This window comes from Gobio gobio, assembly GCF_949357685.1.
Source record: "Gobio gobio genome assembly, chromosome: 12".
NCBI classification, from domain to species: domain Eukaryota; kingdom Metazoa; phylum Chordata; class Actinopteri; order Cypriniformes; family Gobionidae; genus Gobio; species Gobio gobio.
The window spans coordinates 43,280,195-43,297,208 of NC_137105.1; positions in this window are offsets into that span (position 1 = coordinate 43,280,195).

Below are 17,014 nucleotides of genomic sequence, written 5' to 3' on the forward strand. Positions count from 1 at the left end.
CTTAAATATGGCAGTCATATCTCTGCTACTTCACTTGTCAATTTGAGTATATTCATTAATATTACGAAAGGCAAACAAGCCTGTTTACTTTTTGTAACAGATGTATTTAACAAATATACAGTAGTAAATTTGGGGTCAGTAAGATTTTCTTTTTCTTTTTTTTATTCAGCAAGGATTCATTAAATTGATCCGTGACAGTAAAGACATTTATAATGTTACAAAATAACTTTCTATTCATCAAAGAATCCTGAACAAATGCATCATGTTTTAAAAAAAAAAAAAAAAAAGCATTGATATGATAATAATAAAAAATGTTTCTTAAGCAGCAAATCAGCATGTTTTCTGAAGGATCATGTGACACTGAAGACTGGACTAATAATGCTGAAAATTCAGCTTTGCCAGCATAGGAATAAATTACATTTTAGAATATATATATAAAAATAAAAAAAATGTTTTCCTGTGATCATATTTTACAATATTACTGTGTCGGTACTGAAATGTAAAAAATATGACAATACCAGCATTTCCCACTCAACATATATCTGTGCTTGGCTACAATGATCAACGCTTCAAAAACATGTTGTAAATAGACATCTTTGATGCTCTCTTCGCCGAGTGTTACACAGATACACACGGGAGCGTTTGAACCGATATGTATTTGCTGATAGATGAATCCACTGATTGACACCTGCTTTCAAACACTCCTGTCCCGTGTGTATCTGTGTAAGCACTGGGTGAAGATGTCTATTTACAACATGTTTTTGAAGCGTTGATCGTTGTAGCCAATCACAGACATATATGTTGAGCTTGTGAACACAATGGCCAATCAGAGGGGTTTAAGAATCTGTTCAACAGCGCAAAAAAAATACTTTATGTATAGGAAGACGGTGCACTCCGTGGCGAATAAGCCCCGCCTTCTAAATTAAAGAGCCAATTGTTGAGAAGTAATCGAGTCACTGCAGCTGCCGTTAGAAGCTCCGGTTTCTATAGAAACAGGCGTGTTTAGGCGTGTTTTGCGCATTAACTTTGTCCAGGCTGAAAAATTGTTTTTTAAAATCATGATTCAAGCGTTTACAAACAAAATTTATGAGACAGTTTCATTGGGGATTTCAAATATGAAATTTAAAGGTGCACTATGTACATTTTCCAAAAACCACTAAGTGGTTGTTCAGTTGAGTACTTACAATATCCAAAAGGTTTCCAACTATTTGTAAATTGTGAGAAATTGCTATTTTAACCAAGGAACCGGGACGTGGCATCATATCTGCGTTACCCTCGGTTTCCGGTTTTATTTAGCAGAAACGTTTTACTCTTACTACAGTGTGAACAAGTGTCATAGCAGCCGCAGAGCGAACGCACTGAGTAACGTCATAACATCATTTTCAACACACTCAGATGTATCTAATTCGTTGAACAGAGCTGCGTTACCTCATACTCATGACCGGAAAAGCGGAAGTGGCGCCGGCGACTGTGTCATAATAAAAGTCTCATTAACAATCGCTCCAGCGGTTCCTCAGCTCCACAACACTCGGTCCTGCTCTGCTTCATACTACAGTAACGTTAATAATCGCATCCATGAACATGATTTCTGCCTGAGTCTTTTCCCGATTCTTTCCCACCGGCTGTGAGGTGAAGACCACATGACCCAAGATTCTGCTCTCAAACGTGGCGTCATCAAACTACACCTTTGTTTTGAACAGGCAACCTCTAGCGGACGAAAAATGTACATAGTGCACCTTTAATTGTAAGTGTGGCGAACAGTTTTGGAAAATTTGATGTTTCCCCATTCAAAGAGATAGGAGCTGCATTTGCATGCCCGAGAGGCGTTTCAAAGATGGCCGCCGAGTGAAATGACTTGTCTTTAAGGGAATAGAAACTATTCTATATTTAAGAGACTTCTTTCAAAAACATTTTTAAAAATCTTATCGACTCCAAACTATTGAACGGTGTGTTATCTACCCTTTAGCTGTCATATTATGGAAGGACTTTATATTAATATGTTACCAAAATTTGGACATTTACAGCTTGTTTTAGACAGACCTTACCTTACCTCAGTCTCTGTATATTACTAACGAGAACCTTCAGGATTTCCTGGGTTTTAAAGGACCACCTGGTATGAAGGAAATGATACACTGGTCCTGTAACTATGAGGCTGTTGCCTTTGGGAGTTTAAGTTATGTTTGGCTAGGAACAGAGTTAACTATAGTCTCCCGTGTACAGTAAACTCACAGGAGCTTAACTGTGGGCTCATGGAGAGACATCCATGCTGAGAAGATAATGTCATCTCCACAGTGCTTGACTTCTACTGTAGTTCAGTGCTGTTTGTCCTGCCTCTACCTCTTGCTTTGTCAGAAATCACATATTGCGGAAAACTGCCATTGGTGTCATGCTTAACCGTACCTTGCTGTTTCTCTCTAGTATCACGGATGCTCAGCCTGACCACACCCCTTTTTGTGACTGACTGCCTCACTGAAGGTAGGCCTACACGTTTACGCATTTCATGAACTAGCTTTAGCATTAGCATAACAACTGGTAAGCCGACAAGAGAAGGCAGTTTTCATTTTGAAATGTTGTTTTAAATATTTAAACTCTTTTACAAAATGAAAATGTTCGATCTGAGAAGGAGAACTGGTGTCAGAATGAAGCCAAGGCTGCAGCTGATGAGTATTCATGATGGCAGTGTTTTCCCTCTCAACCCTGTGGACTGTTGTTTTTTTCTCCCCGGTTCAGGGACTGCAAAGTAGTGGTCAGCAATCACACTTTGACAGGGTGAGACAAACGCTGGGGAGTGCTGATGTCATAGAGAGTCTACAGCAAAATATATTTCACCTTAGCTTTCTTGTTTTTATAGGTACAATGCACTGAGCAGAATACTGTTGAATGAAAACAACACTGCGTGTATACTAAAGCAGGACAACGCAGCAGCTATAAAATGCATATTGTCACTGAAATAAGTCCTTTCTCATATAATTTTATCCTACACACAAGGCTAACAGCCTGCAATGTCTCACATCCATGTTGTCTGTCAAGCCCTCCTGACAGGGAGCTGTCAAAATCACCCCTTCCCTCTCTTCAAATGTCTCATTTGCATCGCTCTTGAGAGCGTTTAATCCTTTCTTTTTCCCCTCCTCCTCCTCAGTCACCTCTCTGAAGCACTGCGGAGAGGCCAAATCAGCACTATTTAGTGATCGCAGACAGGAAGCCAAACATTATTCAAATGTATTCAAATCTATTTTATATTCAAAACTCTTCTTTGAGGTGATTTTTAATATAACCGCACATTTATGCTTAGCTTATGTGCACTAACATTCGAAAGTGTGGGGTTGGTATGATTTTTTAATCAAGAAGGACAAATGAAAGACATTTAAAATATTACAAAAGACTGTTTTTACTGCATTTTTCGTCAAACAAATGCTGCCTTATGTTGGTGAACATCAGAGACTTCTTCCATAAACTCCCCGATAAGTCAACGTAACACATCATCCATTACATATCACATCGATCATATGTTTTTTTTCTGTTTTGCCTGCTTCTCAAGAGAGCTCATGAGCGCAGTGACATTGGGCTGAAGGGCAACAGGATTCCTCAGCTTGGCTTTCGCCTGACACATCCCAGCCAGGTAGATTAAAGATATCTATTGCAGCACACCTGCCTTTTAAAACCATTGCCTTCTATTGACTGACACTTACATTGACCTATCAGCAGCCATCTGTTCTCTACTGCCCAATCCAACAGCACCACTCAGATGGACCAATGAGAAAAGTGGTTGGCTTACAGCCATACATTTGGAATTAGAGTAAAGCACTTTTAGAGACTTTTAGAGAGTTCTTTGAACAATAAGACACTAAACAGATACACAAAACTAGTGCATGACGTAATATAATACTGGAAAACAACTGTACAACTGTGGCAGAACGCCCAAATCTTTCAAGCAAAATGGCAGGCGCTATTGTACGCAAACAGCTTGACGCAACCAATTTTCCAGCTCCTCCATTCAGTGGCCAATAAAGATTGGCTGCTTTGCCTTTGCTCTCAGCCTATTGTGGTCACAGGGGCTGGCAATGGCAGAGGCCATTTAAATTTTAACCAGTCAAATGAATTTAGGTCAGCATCGGCTTTCATAAGAGCTCAATTATCTTGAATAATAAATCTAGACTGCTGTCCCTCCTGCAGTGACAGAGCCCATCCATGAGTGGAGAAAGCCTGCCCTTCAGTGTCTATGCCAGACAACAGTGTATTCAGCTGAGAGACTGAAGCTGTGGAGTTCAGCACTTAACTGTTTATGGGGTTACTGTGAACTGCCTCATGGGCTTTGTTTCAAAACTGGAGGTATAATAATATTCCTTCAAGATCACACCAATAAGTGTGTCAACCATCGTGCAAAGCTTTTAAATAGTCATACATGAGTCATACATGACTATTTAAAGGCTTTGCACAATGCTTAACACACTTATTGATGTGATCTTGAAGGAATATTTATACTAAATACTCAATAATAAATACAAGATAAGCTATACTGACAGTATTTAAGTAAGAATAGGAGTCTATAAATTAAAGTTTATTTCTGTCAACGTTGTTTCGGTTTTTGTTGTCTGTTTTTATGGAAGTGCATTTCTTCCACATAAGAAAGAAAAATAATGCTTTGGTAAATCATGACATTTCAACCTCATCTCATAATTTGGATCTTTTATCTCATAGTTATGTTTCTTGTCATAATTTCAACATACCATGTCATTATGACTTTTAATTTCATAAACTTTGTCATAATCATAATCAGAATAAGAAAGAGCTTTATTGCCAAGTATGTTTGCACACACAAGGAGTTTTTCTTGCTGAATTATGACTTTTTTTTGTCATAATTTAGATTTACCAAAGCATGGGCTTCCATAGTTGTTACAAACTGAGGTACAAACTTATTTTGTGTGGTAATCGACAGTAGATGTGTTTCATATGCTGTCAAATCTTAAAGGTACATGGCATTTATTTTTATGTTGTATAGATTAGTCCTTATACTGATGTATATGTTGCGCAAAACAATATGTATTTCAGTTTCCCATGCCATTGTAGAAATGCGCTATTCACAGTCACCCATAATTAAGTTACTCGGTCACCAAAAGTGTTCAATAATAGGGGTTACTGATATAAAATGAATAGTATTTTCTGGTTATGTGATCTCAACCAGAAATTTGTATTAGCCTACTAATATGATTGGAATCTTCTTCACATGTTAGGGATGCACAATATACTGTATATTGGTTCTAAATTATTTATCACCTAATATTATCTTTTAATTTATTAGTATTGTCGATATTGGATATTTAATTGTGCAGAGTAATTTCCTATATTTTTACATATAGATTGCCTTTGCCACATCTAAAACTCACTTAAAGTTAATCTTTAATAGTGTAATAATACTGTTAAATATAATCTTTATAAAATCTCAAAAAGAATATTACATTTTCGTACTGTACACTACATTGTTGTGATCCCTTTATCATTTAAAAACGATTGATTGTTGTTTTAGTGTTTAATTTTTTATTATTATTATTTATTTAGACAAAAGAGTATAGAATTTTAGTACTGGCCATTTGTTGGTTATCGGCCCTAGTGTGAAATTATTGGCTTACTAAATGCTGGCGCATCCCTGGTGCATATTTTTTTAAATACTGCTAATTTATTTAGAAATAAATCTTTGTAATGGTAAAAGCAGATGGGACTGATTAAAACACCGTGCAACAACATGCTTTACTGGTGTTGGTCTCTTTAGTACAAGACTCGCATATTAAACCATTAAGCACCCGAAAGAGCCTCTTATAATGGATCTCAAGAGAATCAAAGACTTTCAGACTGTTTGTATCGTGCTGGAGAGGAATTAAGCTTAGTGCTTGTGAAGAGCTCTACAGTAATGTATCCCATTCCCGAGTCCATACCATGTACGCTCTTTAGTGCTATAGAAAGTTATGTTTTACTTGATGTAGTGAGCAGCACTTAGCTGACACACCGAAAAACAGCTCTCTGCTGCAGATGGGACGGAGCATGCAACAAATGCTCTGCATTACATAACACACTCACGTATTGTCTAATTCACTGACATAACACACACACACTCATTCTCACTGAGTCACACAGCATGCAACGTCACAGTGATGTGCTGGGGCTATGCAGCGGGAGTGTGTATCTGAGTATATCATGTCTGTAGCAGATTTATACACTGATGAAAGGGAACAACCGCTCTCCCCCAAATACACATCGAAATACACATCTTGCAGTGTTTTGCTGCAAGATGTGAAATATTATCGTAAATATTAGATTGAGTGGAGTGGGTGGGGTCTGCTGTCTCATTCTCCCTCCCTGTCTCTTCTGCTGGTCACGTGTGGAGGCATTCATATGATGCTGCATGACAGCTCAGCTGGCTTGCTGCTCGATTGTGTAGCAATTTGTTCTGGCATTACACACAGTAGGACTCATCTCAAGCCATAATAAGTGAACGTTTTGGAACAATCTGCATAGGTAGTAACTGTGTTTATCACCAAAAAAATGTGCAGGAGACTCAACACAAGTGATTTCTGGTCCTACTCGACCTGCTCAGAGCGGGATTCGAACCGGCGTCTCTGGCATGGGAGGCGGGCACGCCAACATGGACGCTAAAGACCACAGTCGCTAGTGAGGTTTACATGCATAGCTCTTATTACCTGGCCTCCATTACACTCACCTCCCTAAAACTCACTCCCATCTGGGTCACGGCACAAAATGTAACCAGTTCTACCCAACCCGCTCTGGGGTGCGTTTCCCAAAACCATAGTTGCTAACCTGTTAGCAACTTAGGTCGTTGGCAATGGGAAATTGCATTGCAACCATCAAAGTTGCTAATTTAGTTAGTAACTATGGTTTTGGGAAACGCACCCCTGGCTAGGATTCGAACCGGCGTCTCTGGCATGGGAGGCGGGCACGCCAACATGGTCCACAGTCACTAGTGAAGTTTACATGCATAGCTCTTACTAGCTTGCCTCCATTACACTCACCCCCCTAAACCTCACTCCCATCCGGGTCACTGCACCAAATGGAACCAGTCTTACTCAACCCGCTCCGAGCGGGATTCAAACCGGCGTCTCTGGCATGGGAGACGGGCATGTTAACAAGGACGATAAAGACCACAGTCGCTGGTGAGGTTTACATGCATAGCTTTTATTAGCTGGCCTCCATTACACTCACCCCCCTAAACCTCACTCCCATCTGGGTCACGGCACAAAATGTAACCAGTTCTACCCAACCCGCTCTGAGCAGGATTCAAACCAGCGTCTCTGGCATGGGAGGCGGGCGTGCTAACAACACTACACTCTTAAGGCAAAATTTTAATATCTGCCATTTATCAGTTATTAGCCATATCATGAAAATAATTATGAGTTTATCTGTATTGTTTCCTAATTCTGTTATATTCTTGAATGGTTGTAATGTTTGCATTCTGGCATCTTTCAGTTCCCAGCCTGAGGTTTGTGGAGGAGGAAACAAACATGTCTGCCATTGACCCCCTCCTCTATATTTCTCCATCCTTCCCCCTCTCTCGTCTCTCTCTTTCCCCCTCCTCCAGCTCCTGGGGCTTTGTCTGATCCGGAGTGGGTGAAAGGGAAAGGCTCATTTCTCCTTTAATGCATCTTTAAACACTCTTTCTACAGTAGTGTTTATGCATTCAACTCCTGTTCCCCAAAACCACCTATTAGAGAGAACAATGAAGACGGAAAAAACCCAGTCACCTTCATCTGTCTGCTTCTCGTTCGGTTTGTCCTGCGGCTGTGTGGCCTTGTCAAGACTGCAGAGTTATTTTTCCTCAGTGCTTCGTGCTGTAATTGATTTCTGTGCTAAGAGACAAAATTGGACCTTGTGCCTGTGGCCTACATGTCATTGTGGTTCTCACTGTCTCCTGCAGACGAGCTATCATTAGACGAGTGCAGAATAGCTCTCCCTCCCCTTTCCACCTGCTGGACGTTCATTCACAGACGCCCATTTGCATATGAACGCCATGGCTACTGTATTAATGAAACATTGCCTCCATTGTTGCCATGAGAACAAAAGTGGCGATGATGTCATGGCGCTCCTTTCACCTCTCAGATTAGCTGAGAGGGCGCAGCAGGCTGTGTGGAGTGGGTAATTATGAGTGAAGGCATGGTTCCCAGCCTCTGCACTGACTGGATGCCCACGCAGTCTCCCAGCCAACCGTACAGCATAATGGAGGAAAATGCCACATTAAACTGATTCATTTTATTGTTCAAAAGGTCTTGAAAAGGCATGTCATATAGAATCTTTTTGGCCTGGTTGTGTTGATTTGCCCTGCTCAGGGCAAGGCATTCACTTCTGTTTGAGTTTCCTTACAAGACTGAAATATTGTTGGAGGTGACAACTTAATGCAAATGAGAGGCAAGGAGGGATGCACATTGGTACCATATCGGTTATTGGCTGACATTAGAGATTTGTTATTATATATTGGATAATGGATCAGATATTATTTGTTCATTTCCTTTATTTTAACACTGGTAAATATAATCTTTTATAAAAATGAATATCTGTTTTCGTGCGTGTCTCTTTAAATGCAAATGAGCTGCAGCTCCCCGCCCCCCTTTCCAGATTATGACTCGGACACTACAGCAACAACTAAACAGGAGAAACAGTAGAGCTATTTAGCTATTTCCACAGAACGCGTTTTTGCATTCTACTGCACTGCTTTTCCAGTATTTTCTATGAAACACGTACTAGGCGGACATTGAGTTTTTTTCCTCCCATTTGGGGGCAATTCAACATGCGTCTTGAAAAAGGCGTGTTTTTTAAAAGATAAACTTCTTTTAACTTGAGTGCTGCCATTTCCTGTGCGAGGCACTGTGAAAGATGCGAGACGAGCGCAACAGTCAAACACAATGCGTTCTATGTTCATTGATACAGCCAACAACAGAACATTTAGATTGTTTGTTTATCATAGCTGACACATTCTTGTGTTTCCACTAGCGAGGAGATAAACATGGCAGACTGTGTACAGCTCACTCAGGGGAGGATCTAAGCTAATAGGGCAGAGTCTGTCAGCAGTCGTGGGCGGGGCCTGTTCCATTGTGACGTAACCAAGCGGCAACCTCCCCCAGTTTCTCTTGAAGCCAATACGGAAGTGACTTAAAATGCAATTCATCGACTGGCCACTAGGGACAGGCTCCAGAAGGGAGCAGAATCTCATTGAGCCCCATGTTAAAATGCCCAAATTTACAGCAGAAAAAAACATGTTTACAGCCTGGTACAAATTGTGGTTTTGGTCTATATATCTAATTTTGCCCTTCATGACAACTGTGAGGGGGGTGTATTTTTTTATAACTCATTCGTTTACATTATATAAAGCCTTTAAGTTCTGCATAATTAAGGGCGTGGCCATTTTGAGTGACAGGTGGATTGCCGTTTGTCTGCTGTCTGTTAGTCAGCACCTCAGCTCTGCCCACGTCCCGCCTCTTTGCCCATTTTCTGTTATCCGTGAGTGACACGCGATGAGGCGCTGCCAAGATGGCAGCGGCCAGCTCGACCCTACTTTACGCTTCAAAACTGCGCTTCATAATCCTATGGGTGACGTCACGGACACTATGTTCATATTTTTTTTTTACAGTCTATGGACGCAACATTGGGTGGAAAATGAGAACGACTCATTTTGAGACAGTGGGTGGATTTTTACTATTATAGGGTGGTTGTGTACACACACAGCCGACACACTTTGTTCAAAAGTGCATATTAGGTCCCCTTTAAAACCATTAATTTTCAGTATTATATGTTTACGTGCACTAATTTGATCAGATTCTGACATTTCTGTTTATATGAACTTTGAAATTTCTCGAACAAAACTTAAGCGCATTCGCTGTGGCCCAGTCACACCGTTCAGAACTTGAAAAAGCCACTGCTATAATGTTACAGGAGCTTCCGCGAGTATAATTGCTGGTTTTGCCTTGATTGAAAAGGAAGAGCATTTTCAGCAAATATTTTGTATTCGGTCTCCTTCACTAACCAGTAAAGAAACATATGGACGTTCGTAAGAAGTATATGCACATAGATATCTTAAAAAATAGCTGTGGTAAACATACACATCACTGCACTGTGCATGTTGCGTAAGGTATTCAATTGAGCCATAGTCATGTATTAACATGCTTATTTATTTTTTTCCTATTGATCAGATTATTTCAGGTCTACACCACCCCTTTCAATCCAATCGAATCAGATCGATTGAGGTGTTTACATGAAGGCTTTTCTCAATCTGAGTCATCACTTCGATTAATAACAGAATATTTGGATGCATGTAAACAGATTTATTTTTCATTTATTTAGACAATCGTATCTGGAATTTTAATATCTGCCAATTATGAGTTACTGACAATAAAATGAATATAATTATTAGCTAGAATTTTGATATTGGTGCATTTCTAAAGGCAGAACAGTGTAAGACACACTGGTGGCTTTTTTATGGGCGGGCGCAGTATCAATCGGGTTTCTTCCAGTGGATGCAGTGCAGTGTAAAGCTTGCCTTTATCTCTTACTTTGTCTTTGTCCCCATTCCCCTCTCTCATCCCATCATGCAGTGAATTTCACATCCATAAGCGTGTTATATAATCACGTTTAATGCCAGTGTCCTTCATCTCTGTACTGAAAGAGCTCAGAGCTCTTTGCCAAACAACCATCCCAGGGAATGCTTAAACGCTAACAGCAAATAATCTGTTTGAGCATAACATGCAAACAGTCCCAAAATGTTTCTTTTCATCTGTATTTTATGAGACACTGTTGAAATTGTTCCTGCAGAATGTGTTAAAAAGATAAAAATGTCATTTATTATGCCCTAAGGTGTTTGCCTATGTGTATGTTTTGGAAGGCAGAACCCACCGTCACATCCACCACCCTCCGATTTCATTCCCTTCATGTCTTCAATCTTTGTCTCCTTATCTAACAGATTCTAGGGCATTTCTTACCCAGAATCCATCACTGTCATCATAAGCACCTTCCTCCTAAACATCCTCCTATTAAAATTCAAGACTTGATTGGCTGTCCTGCGCACCTTCATTTATTTTCACAAGCTGTGTGAATGATGTATCCTGTCTCTGTGAAAATCAAATTAAAACCTACACTTGACTTACACTACGGTTCAAATGGCTTTTTAAATGTTTATGAAAGAAGTTTCGTATGCTCAACAAGGCTGCATTTTTTTTTATACAGTAAAAACAGTGATATTGTGCAGTATTATTACTATTTAGAATAACTATTTAGAATTATTTTAAAGTCGCATAAAACAAGTTGCGGTAGTCTCTTTTTCCTTATTATGGCGCATATCCGAGTGAAACAGCTTCTCGAACAAGAAAAAATGTCGGACAGGTCTTGATTTTGTCGATTGGGAATTGATTGGATGGTTGGATCATTGTGGTTTGCTATTGCTGTGATGTCATGTGAGTGACAGGTTGCCCCGCAATTTAATAATTGCAATATTCCATAAAGACTTGTCGAGTTTTATTCCTGTGTTGGGGAAGCTGAATTTTCAGCGTCATTACTCCAGTCTTCAGTGTCACATGATCCTTAGAAATCATTCTAATATGATGATTTGGTGCGAGAAACATTTCTGATTATTAATGTTGAAAACAGAACAGCATTTATTTGAAATAGAAATCTTTTGTAACAATGTAAAAAGTCACTTTTGATCAATTGAATTCATCCATGCTGAATAAAACCCCAAACGTTCATAGTTTTATATTGATCTCAGCATCTCAAATTAGCTGTATGCCTGCTGACATACCCTTTAAAATTGTTTCTTAGTAAAAAATGAAAATAAATAATATGCATCTGTTTTTTAAATGGATTAAGTTGGCCCTTTTCCAGGACCATCAATTATTGTTTAACATCCACACTTAAGTTTTCATTGTAATGCAGCATCTTGTGATTATGATCATGATTTATGGTAAAGTAAATGAATGAAGTCACGTCCATCTGTTCAAAAATGTTGATCAAGTGTATTGGCTTGGCTTGCCACCTGCCTTTGGTTTTCTGAGACCTCTGTACCTCCCGCTGCCCCTGTTGGCATCACTTTAACACACGGGAACACGGTACCGTGGCTTTCATGCCCATATCAACAGGCTGTGTAACAATGCCGTCCTGTGTTCTTCTCAAAGCAAGATGCTCATCAAAGCTCTCTCATCTGACACCTGTGTCTGCCACATAGCCATGGGAAATGCAGAGGATTTCAAAGCACCATTGACAAGATGCATTCAAAAAGGCTTGCTAAAGTGTTTCTGTGCACTCGGGGACATGGGGAGCAATTGTCTGCTGACTGTAATTATGTTCTTGTATGAGAGTTTTCTAGATTAAAGGCCATGAGGAGGCAGGGGCAGAAAAGGGGAGGTGACTTGAAAGTATGAAAGATTGAATGTCTTTGCTTGTTTCCCACCTACAAGCACTCTCACATCTTAAACGGTGAGCTTTGCTTGCATTAGAGACCGTGTACGGCATTACAGCTTAGTGAGCTGACTTGTTGTCTATTGCTTACATGGGCAGCTGTCTTCAAGGCTAGCTCATGCCTTCCTAACAGACTCCAACAGGGTGAACACAAGGATCCAAGGAACTAATAAACAAACAAAAATTAGTTTATTGCCAAAATGGACAAAATATATATTTTCGGTTGTATTTTAAAATAGATTTCAAAATATACATAAAATTATTTTTGTTAGATTTTTAAATATATTAACATCAATTTTAATATTTGTTTATATGCTATAATAGTATTTATTAATTTATTTTATTTTTAGATTTTTGGTTTTGATTTTCATTTTCAAGTTGAATTTAGTTGAATTTCTGTTCAGCTTTATTTGATTGTCTTTTAAATGATTTATTTCAGTTTCAAGCAGCTTTATTTCAATTCGTTTTTGTTAACAATAACAACACTGCTTTACATAAATATATTTTTGATTTGTTAAATTTCCTCTTTGCAGATTTAAAAAATTTATATATACATATATGTATATATATCCATTCTTGTATTTTTTATTTTGTAATGTATGTTTGCATTTTTTATTTTAACAAAATATATTTTCAGTTTTAAAAATATTTTCTTTCCGTGCTGTTGACAACATATATTTAGGATATATTGTTTTATTTTTGTTTTGTGTGTGTGGGTGGTTTGATAGGGCAGTGTGAACTTAATAAGTGATTCATTTGGAAAACTACGCAGCTTGCGCATTACACACAATTTCAGATTCCAATAAACTGTGCATCCCAGTTTAAGCACTTGTGCACTATTCTATGCCATTTTGTAGTATAAATATTGTGTTAGCTTGATGACGCCTTACCTTAGCTTGATGACGCTGTGAATAAACGTGGAATCATGGGAGTTGTAGTCTTGACTCTTCACCTCCACAGCCGATGGTGACGGACTCGGGTAGAAATAATGTTCATGAATGAGCGAATATATTAAAGTTTTATTAACATTACGGTTGTATGAAGCAGGATGCTCCCGACGAGCTGGATGGCGCCTTGCATGGCTGACACCACCGTCTATGTATGAATGGGTGAATGTGAGGCAATGTGTAAAGCGCTTTGGATGGCCATTGGTCTGTTAAAAGCGCTATATAAATGCAGTCCATTTACCTGCGCGAAACACCGGCCTCTGAGCTTGTATTCTGCTTATAGTGTTGTCTCTGAGGCATGGTCAAAATGTTACTCGTGGTCAGTGTTGGGCACGTTACTTTAAAAAAGTAATTAGTTATAGTTACTAGTTACTTCTTACAAATAGTAACTGAGTTAGTAACTGAGTTACATCATTATAAAAGTAACTAATTACCAGGGAAAGTAATTACTGCGTTACTTTTTTTTTCTTTCAAATGTTCAAATATGTCAAATAATTTGGATGCCCCCAATATTAGATATGTTAAATGAATGAATTGGACACTAAATAGAATAAATTATTATTATAAAACATTGTACATTAATGTGCACTATTGTAATGTTGCTGTGGGACAATGTGAGACACCTATCAAATTCAATGCATTATTGTAAATATTATCAGTAGGCCTACTATAGTGTAAATATTGTGTAAATATTATCAGTACTATACTTTCCTGTGGTAGTGGAGCTCACGTTATCACCTGGGTTTTTAGCCACTAATTTTGTGGCATATGATGATGTGAGGCGCTTCAGAATCACTTGCCACCGGCGTGGAGAGACTCTTTCTTCCTGGGCATAAGTTGCACGTTACTTAAATATTCTTACCTTTCACCTCAACGAGGGAAAAGTAGCGCTTATACTTCCAATTTGCGAAAGCTACCTTTGAAGTCGTTGGACTATCGCTGAATGTGTGTGCGTCATAGGTGTGTGTGTGTGTGTGTGTGTGTGTGTGTGTGTGTGTGTGTGTGTGTGTGTGTGTGTGTGTGTGTGTGTGTGTGTGTGTGTGTGTGTGTGTGTGTGTGTGTGTGAACCATAGACCGTGAAAAAAAATAGGTGTGAACTCAACCTATCAACTTCAACCTTGTCTCCCACCCACCAATCATCATCAGTTATGTGTACCACCGCACCCACCCCCAACACGCATGGCTGGTGCGCGCGCACACGCACACACACACACACACACACACACACATTGCAGGTCCGACTGACAGAGAGCCTGTTCGGATGAAAAGCGCTTCAGTGAGCTCAATTATAGTAACGCGACTAACGCCGCATTTTTTTCCCTCAGTAACTCTAACGGCGTTGTAACGAGAGAAACAGTAATTCGTTTGATTACTCGTTACTGAAAAAAATAATTCCGTTAGTAACGCCGTTTATCTGTAACGCCGTTATTCCCAACACTGCTCGTGGTGAATCAAGAAAACAAGCGATTCAATCAATAAGACTAACCGTGTTGCGCTGTATAATAATGATTCGTTTTCTGTTGATAAATGTATATCCAAACAGTTGCTCGCCTGTCTAATAAAATACATATTATGATTTTAGAGTTTTCATGGTTTCTACAGAAAAAATCAAGTGTATCGCGGATATGACATCATTGAAAGGCGATGCAAGGACACAGTCCGTTACACTGGATAAAATAGTGTTTTTTGGATATTTTAATCAAAAAATCTTACATATTGTGCCTTTAATTAACCGAAAAAAGGAAGTGTGACTCATGCACTCAACTGTTGTAGCTTTAATCACATAGCAGAGGGGATATCAGACTCTGATGTTGATTTACAAAATACAGTATAAAATTCATATACTACACATAGTTGAGTACGCTGCACAGTGCATAAGTCTATAGTGTACACTCTAAAAAAAAAAAGGTTCTATATTGCACCAAAAATGGTTCTTGGCTCGTAATCATAGGGGAACCTTTTTTAGTGCTATATAGCACCAATTTTGGTGCTTCAGTGGTTCTTCAGCGGTTCTTCAGAGGTTCTTCAGCGGTTCTTCAGTGGTTCTTCAGCGGTTCTTCAGAGGTTCTTCAGCGGTTCTTCAGAGGTTCTTCAGCGGTTCTTCAGAGGTTCTTCACCGGTTCTTTGACTAAGGTGCTATATAGCACCTCTGAAGAACCGCTGAAGAACCACTGAAGCACCAAAATTGGTGCTATATAGCACTAAAAAAAGGTTCCCCTATGATTACGAGCCTTTTTTTTTAGAGTGTATAGTGCGTCATTTGGGACACAACTAGAGTTTGACATTGGCATGTTGCTGTAACAAGCATAACATATTCCTAACACACAAATACTGCATAAAACTGTACATTTGAATTAGATTGAACTGTTTTTATTAATACTTTTCAGTACTGAATGAAGTACATTCATAATGACGCCACCATTTTGGATAGGTTTTTTTTCCACTGAGCTTGTCACAGTGCTGTCCTAAAATTCTCACTAGGTTTTGGAATGGCTTTTTCCATTCAGTCTTATATCTTATGATAGCTCTATTTGCTGAATGGCTTGATACACTGCAGGACACGGAAGGCTTTTTTTCTTCAGAGCAGAAGATAGAAACAGCAATTAAGCGCAGCCTGCCCTGAGTTATGAATGATTTAACATCTCATCTACTAGTCTGCATGTGGGATTTGTACATTAAGAGTGTGTCGCTGTCCTGTTCCACGTGCCTTTAAGACTCCTCCTTCTGTGATGTTTTCCTGTCCTTGTGAATGTGCAAGGCTGATGAGATGAATGCATTTGTGTGAATCTGTGTGTGCGTAAGACACTATAGGAGGAGGAGCTACTGCAGTTACCACTGCAGTGCTGCAGTCTCCCATGATGCACCTTGGCATCTCACACTCCTATTATGACTTTATTCACCTGTCCTCTATCCTCTTCTCCTTTCTTTGAACAGTTGTCCTGTCACTGTTCCACTGCAGATGAAGGAAGATGTTGGTTGCTGCAAGGTGTCCTTATACAACCTTGCCACAGTTATGCTTTGGGAAAACATAAGAAAATATATGTTCTGAAATGTTAACATACCGGTAGTCAAATTAACATTGACATTTGCTTTGCTGTCTGCAAGTATTTTCCCTATTCCATTTAGTGACTTCTCTTTTATTTTAAAAGTGAAGTGTCATTTTATGCATAAAATTTGTGCATAAAATGACATTTCACTTTTAAAATAAAAGAGAAGTGAACCACAATTCTCAATACAGAGAGGAATAGGCAGTGGAAAGCTTTTTCTAGTCTAAAGGTCAAAACAACCTTGCAACATTCAAATGAGGCACTGGACGCAAGTCAGCATTAAAGAGGAACAGAGAGAGTGAAAGAGGAGACTTGGTGTCATTTTTCATCTGCTCTTGCTTTTCCTGTATTACAGCATTTTATCTACCCCATCTCCGATGCATGCCTTGCTCTAAAGGCCATTCACTGCCAGCCATGCCACTCTGATTACATTAAAGTTTAACAGCAATGTGACAAGCAAGAGAAGTACTTGAGCCAATATCCCATTACACTCTACATACGTATAGCCCCTCCCCCTGATGCAATGCTCTCCATCATCACACATCTGCTCTACATCTTTTGCTCTATTCTCTC